Here is a 5,951-nt window from a genome sequence, read left to right as displayed (position 1 = left end):
ATGGGTTCTTGAGGCTTTTTTGTGCGTCTTGATACGATACATGTCCCCAGAAAATTTCGTACATGTAGGTTGAACGTGAACGAGGGGCTAATCATTTCCAATTTTCAAGGTGGCGCTAGCGAGTCATTTTGCCACGCCCATGTGCGAAACTTGTAGAATACGAAATTTTTCACCGGTTCTGACATGTTTGCAAATTTTGGTGAGTTTTCGAGTATGTTTAGGCCATGTCATTTGGGCCTACTTTGCAGAAAAAAAAAAAAAAAAAAAAAAAAAAAAAAAAAAAAAAAATAATCCGAGCAGATTCAATAGGGACCTCGCACGGTCGTGCTCGGGCCCTAAAAAATATGTAATCCGAGCAGATTCAATAGGGACCTCGCACGGTCGTGCTCGGGCCCTAATAATCCGAGCAGATTCAATAGGGACCTCGCACGGTCGTGCTCGGGCCCTAATAATCCGAGCAAATTCAATAGGGACCTCACACGGTCGTGCTCGGGCCCTAATTACACATCCTGTTGCATTGAGTATGGCTTCTAGAAATGAAGACTCCCCCTACAACATTAGCCGATTTTCTGGACCAAAAGGCTTGGGCACCTCAGTTTGAATGGGCAGTAGAAGATTTTAGAATGTCAGGATTCTTGCTTGAGTAAGGAGTTCATCTTTATAAAAGAGAGCTTGATGAACTGTTTGTTTGTGAAAGCCCACCGCACATTAGTTTTTCAGCCAAAGACTGGAATTACTTAAGTAAACAAAGTCTGTAAAGATTTGAGTGAATCAAACGGAGTCTATACCACACAATGGTGCGGGTCTGTGCCTGGAGAGCTCTACCGTGTAGAGACAGACCTTGAAGTCTATGACCCAGAATCCTACGTCTTTTTTAGATCATGCAAGGACGATTCTGTCATTCAAAATGCAAGGAAAAAAGTATGTGTTTTGTGCAGATACGAGGACATGTGCAGCGGATGAGGGTGTATCAAGCAGGCCTAAATATTTTTCCATTACTCCAATTAATTACAATATCTCTTGGGTGGTGACTATGGCAAAGAACTGGGGAAAAGAAATTTAACATTTCTCATTCCTGAAGAAAAATCAGAAGAGCACAAGAGCAGGGACAAGCCGTTTAAGGGATCCTGTTTGGACACTCTGGACTGTTGCAATAAGGCCATATCACTATTACTAGCAGTATTATACAGGTAACCGTAGCTTATTATTTATCTCTCGGGACATTTGGAAGGGGGAAAAACACTGAACAACAATGGGGAATGTGTCTAGTCTACTAAACTATGTCAAAAAGAGAAAGATCATGTATAGGATGAGAGCACTGTTGTGTAAAACTTTTAACCATGCAATATGTGACACAGATAGGATACTATGTTGTTCTAGATTTGAAAAACAGACAATGTGTTAGACGAATGACATCGGGTAAATATCCAGCAGATAAATATCCAGATGTGAAATCTACTCTACTCGATGCAGCAAATGTTTTTCCTGTGATGGTGGTGGTGATGGCGCAATGGATAAGATACCTGCCTTTGGTGTGAGAGACCTGGGTTCAATCCCCCGCTGTGACCCCTACACCATTGTGTCCCTGAGCAAGACACTTAACCCCTCGTTGCTCCAGAGGCGTGTGACCATCTGACATATAGCAAGTAAGTTGCTTTGGATAAAAGCATCAGCTAAATGAATGATATGATTTTCATATGGGGCATGTGTTTTGTTTTTGTACTTTTAGTATTGATTTGTGTGTTTTAATGCTAACCAGAAAGCAACATGTTGATGTTGATGATGTGATGTATTGCTTCACTGAATCTTTGGTTTGTAAAAACATAGTTGCTTGTATTGATTTTCTGAAAAGTCTATACTTGTAAACCTCACTGACAGATATATCGTGTACTTAAATGTTTTATATGAAATAAAATACTTGAGCACAGACACTGAAGGGTCAATCTTTGTAATAAAGATCATGGAGGAGGTGATGAGAAATGTATTCTATGCGACAGACAATGCAGGGGGTTACGGAGGCAAGCAAAAACTCAACAAGGCTATATTTGACAGTACTGGAGTTCAGTGTGCAGATTCAGACATAGAAAACTGGCTCATGAAACAAGATGCCTATACTCTTCACAAGACACTCCAGTGCATTTTAAGAAACAAGGTTTTAGTGAATACAATAGATTGGCAATTCCAGCTAGATCTAGTTGACATGTCCACTTATTCTGCAGAAAATGATGGGGTACGTTATTTATTAACTTGTATAGATTTGTTAGATTTGTTTTCAAAATATGCATGTACGTTGCTTAAAAAACAAGAGCGGTAAATGCGTCGCAGCATCCTAAAGATATTGTAGCTGAAGGTAGAATACCGCATAAAATACAAACAGATGAGGGAAAAGAGTTCTTAAAGATTTTGAAGCATTAATGAAAATTAATCGTGTCATTCACTTTACCACATCAAATGAGACTAAGGCATCTGTAGTAGAGTGTTTTAATAGGACCCTGAAATCTAAAATGTGGCGTTATTTAACAGCCAATAATTCTAAACGATACATAGATGTATTGCAGGACCTGGTCAGCTCCTACAATCAGAGTTATCATCGCAGTATTAAAATGAAACCGATTGAGGTAACAAAAGACAATGAAGATATTATATTTAACAACTTGTATAAAACAAAAGATAAAAGAGTAATTTGTTTTGAATATAAAGTTGGCGATACTTTAAGATTTTCAAAACTACGTGGACCCTTTGAAAAAGGTTATGGGCAAAATTATATTGATGAATATTTTACTACAAAGGAATGTGTGTCATGGGATCCTTCTGTTTACAGATTAAAAGATTATGACTGGAAAATATTACAGGGAACATTTTATGAGTCAGAGATGCAAAAAGTTATTATAGATAAAAACAAAACATTTAAAATAGATTTTATATCGAAAGAAAAGACACATGGTGTTAGTCAAATAGGTCGGCTGGCCAGATAAATTTAAGTCTTGGATTTCAGAAAAACAGGTCATTCAGTTGCCCTAGCACCTTCCAAACACACATATTAATGGATGTGGAGGATTTTTTTGTCACCCTGCCCAGTAACTCGACCATATTATTTTACCCCAGCAATTCAATAGCAAATTTTAGAACAAAGCTATCCAAGCCTTTACACTTTAAATCAGCATATGAGGTGGGGTTGATAGAAATCCAATATCCAAATTCATTAGTAAGGACCACACAATCAACAGGTACGATTAAGTGATTTATTGATGATCGAAACAGAAAGATGCTAGCAGTCGCTGAATAGACATTTGAGGTGTTGTGGGGAAGCTACAACAGGGAAATCCGCCGTAGCACCCCAAAAGCTTCTCGTTACGTGAGAGCATTGGCTGATCTGAGGTCTTTGAGATCTGAATGAGTGTGATGATGGTACATGTGGGAGGATCAGCGGCGCATGGTATGTATTGGGTGCTCGGGAATGACGTCGGGGTTGAGAGGGTAACTCTTATACTGAAGGAGTGATTGGGGTAATGGATGGGAGAAGGCATGACGAGAGAGTGCTTGGCGGGAGTGGCGGTGGCACTGGTAATTGAGAGGCCACTGGAACCGACTCGGCGACGATCTGGCGTGTTGTACTCTAGGATCCAAGAGTTGCAATGGTTCACGAGGGTCTTGCAAGGGTTCAGGGTCATTGGACTCCGGAGAAAAGACATGTCTAAGCAGGCCCATTTATATGGTTTCTTTAGTAGAACCCGGTGTTGTTTGGGGAATGAGTCTGAATTGTGAGTATGACCTCGAAGGCTGAGACGAGGGGAGATGCAGGGTGGTGAAACCGGAGCATGTGTGAACGTAGCTTCTAAGGTTTGGGATGACTGAGTGATGTGAATACATTGTACTAGTTGTGACATGGCGGGAGCTCTTCAAGCTGGCCTCTAGCACGAGAGAGAGCTATGCTGTTAATGTTAAGGTTTTGGCGACCATTTCGCTGCGAACCATCTATCCTTATAGAACCCCCAAACCGTGGACTGGGAGCGATCAGCGGTAGGCTTTGACATCCTGGTGCCAGAAGCCCTTTCTAATTGTAACAACTGTTCCCTCGAAATGACTTTAGTGTGACACTTCTGTTCGCCTGACCGGTGGCACGGTCGGTTTGGCAATGACTGGGAATGAGCCACCTTTTAGTTCGAACAACTGTTGACTCAAAATGATTTTAGCTCGAAACGACTGTCGAACGACTTAGTTGATGAGACTGCTCGCTCGAGACATTTTTAAGCTCGAAACGGCTTTAACTCAAAATGACTATGCTCGAATGCTTAGTTTGAAACACTTGTTAGCTTGAAAGACTGTTCGCTCGAATGATTTTGGATTGAATGAAATGACTGCTGGCTCTGTGATAGCTCGAAAGCTGGTAGTTTGTTGTTCTCTTGAAACGGCTATGCTCAACGTGAGCTCAAAGCGACTGAGCATTCGAAGAGACTTTAGCACAAAACGACTTAACGCAATATGAGTGACTTAGCTTAGATTGACTTAGCTTGGATTGACTTCGGTTAAAGACGACTGTTAGCTTGAAATAAGCTCGAAATGACGTTACCTCGATGTGAGCTTGAAGCGAGCAAGTTTGAAGCGACTGAGCTCAATGTTTGCTCGAAACGACTGTCTGCTTGATGTGAGCTTGAAGTAGCTTGAAGCTACTTTTATGCAAAAGGCTGTAACGCGAAACGACTTTAACGTGAAACGACTGACTTAACGTATGATCTAAGCGGCTGAGCTTCTAGTGACTTTAACTAAAGGTGACTTGGTTTTAAACGACTATTAGTTCAATGTTCTCTTGAAACGACTGTTAGCTCGAAACGACTGAGCCTGATGTTAGCTTAAAGTGGCCATGACCGGATGTTGCATCGAAACAACTGTTAGCAGGATGTTAGCTTGAAACAATTGTTGGCTCGAAACTATTTTGGTTTAACGACGGTTGGGTTGAAGGACTGTTAGCTCGACGTTCGCTCGAGGCGACTGTTAGCTCAACGTTTTCTCAAAACGACTTACCTCGAAGACGACTTAACTAGAAACTACTGTTTGCTTGAAATTATTATACTGATTTAGGTAAAGACGACTCGGAACGCCTTAGCTAGAAAATGCTGTTGGCTCAAAATGACTGAGTTCGAAATGACTGTTAGCTGAATGTTAGTTAGAGCCGACTGTGAGCTCGAACGACTGTTTGCCGGATGATGGCACGAAATGATTGTGAGCCAAACGTTAGTTCGAAACAACGGAGCTTGGAGGATTGAGGATTGAACTGCCGACTTTCCGACCATGACTAACTTTGGCGTGCATGGAGGACTCATTGTTAACATGTACAAACTGAAATCGATCTGATAAATAGGACTTAAACCAGCTTAGAGCGGTTCCTTTAATGCGAATGAAATATTCCAGTCTCTGTAATAGGATCTGATGGTCAATGGTATCAAATTCAGCACTAAGATCTAATAAAACCAGTACAGAGACAAGTCCTTTGTCTGATGCAATAAGGAGGTCGTTAGTAATTTTCACCAGTGCTGTCTCTGTGCTATGATGAGCTCTAAATCCTGACTGAAAATCCTCTAATTAACTATTGCTCTGTAGAAAGTCACACAGCTGTTTAGCAACTGCTTTCTCCAGAACCTTAGAGAGAAATGGAAGGTTAGATATAGGTCTATAGTTGGCTAAAACATCCGGATCAAGTTTGGGCTTTTTCAGAAGAGGTTTAATTACAGCTACTTTAAAGTACTGTGGTACATAGCCTGTTGATAGAGATAGATTGATCATATCTAGTATAGAGGTGCTGACTAAGGGTAAAACATCTTTAAGCAGCCTAGTCGGGATGGGGTCTAAGAGGCAGGTTGATGGTTTAGATGAAGAAATTATTGAAGTTAGTTGGTAAAGATTGAGGGAAGCAAAACAGTCTAAACATATATCTGGTTCTACAGCTGTTTCTA

This window comes from Micropterus dolomieu, linkage group LG17, assembly GCF_021292245.1.
Source record: "Micropterus dolomieu isolate WLL.071019.BEF.003 ecotype Adirondacks linkage group LG17, ASM2129224v1, whole genome shotgun sequence".
Taxonomy (NCBI): domain Eukaryota; kingdom Metazoa; phylum Chordata; class Actinopteri; order Centrarchiformes; family Centrarchidae; genus Micropterus; species Micropterus dolomieu.
This window is presented reverse-complemented; position numbering follows the sequence as displayed.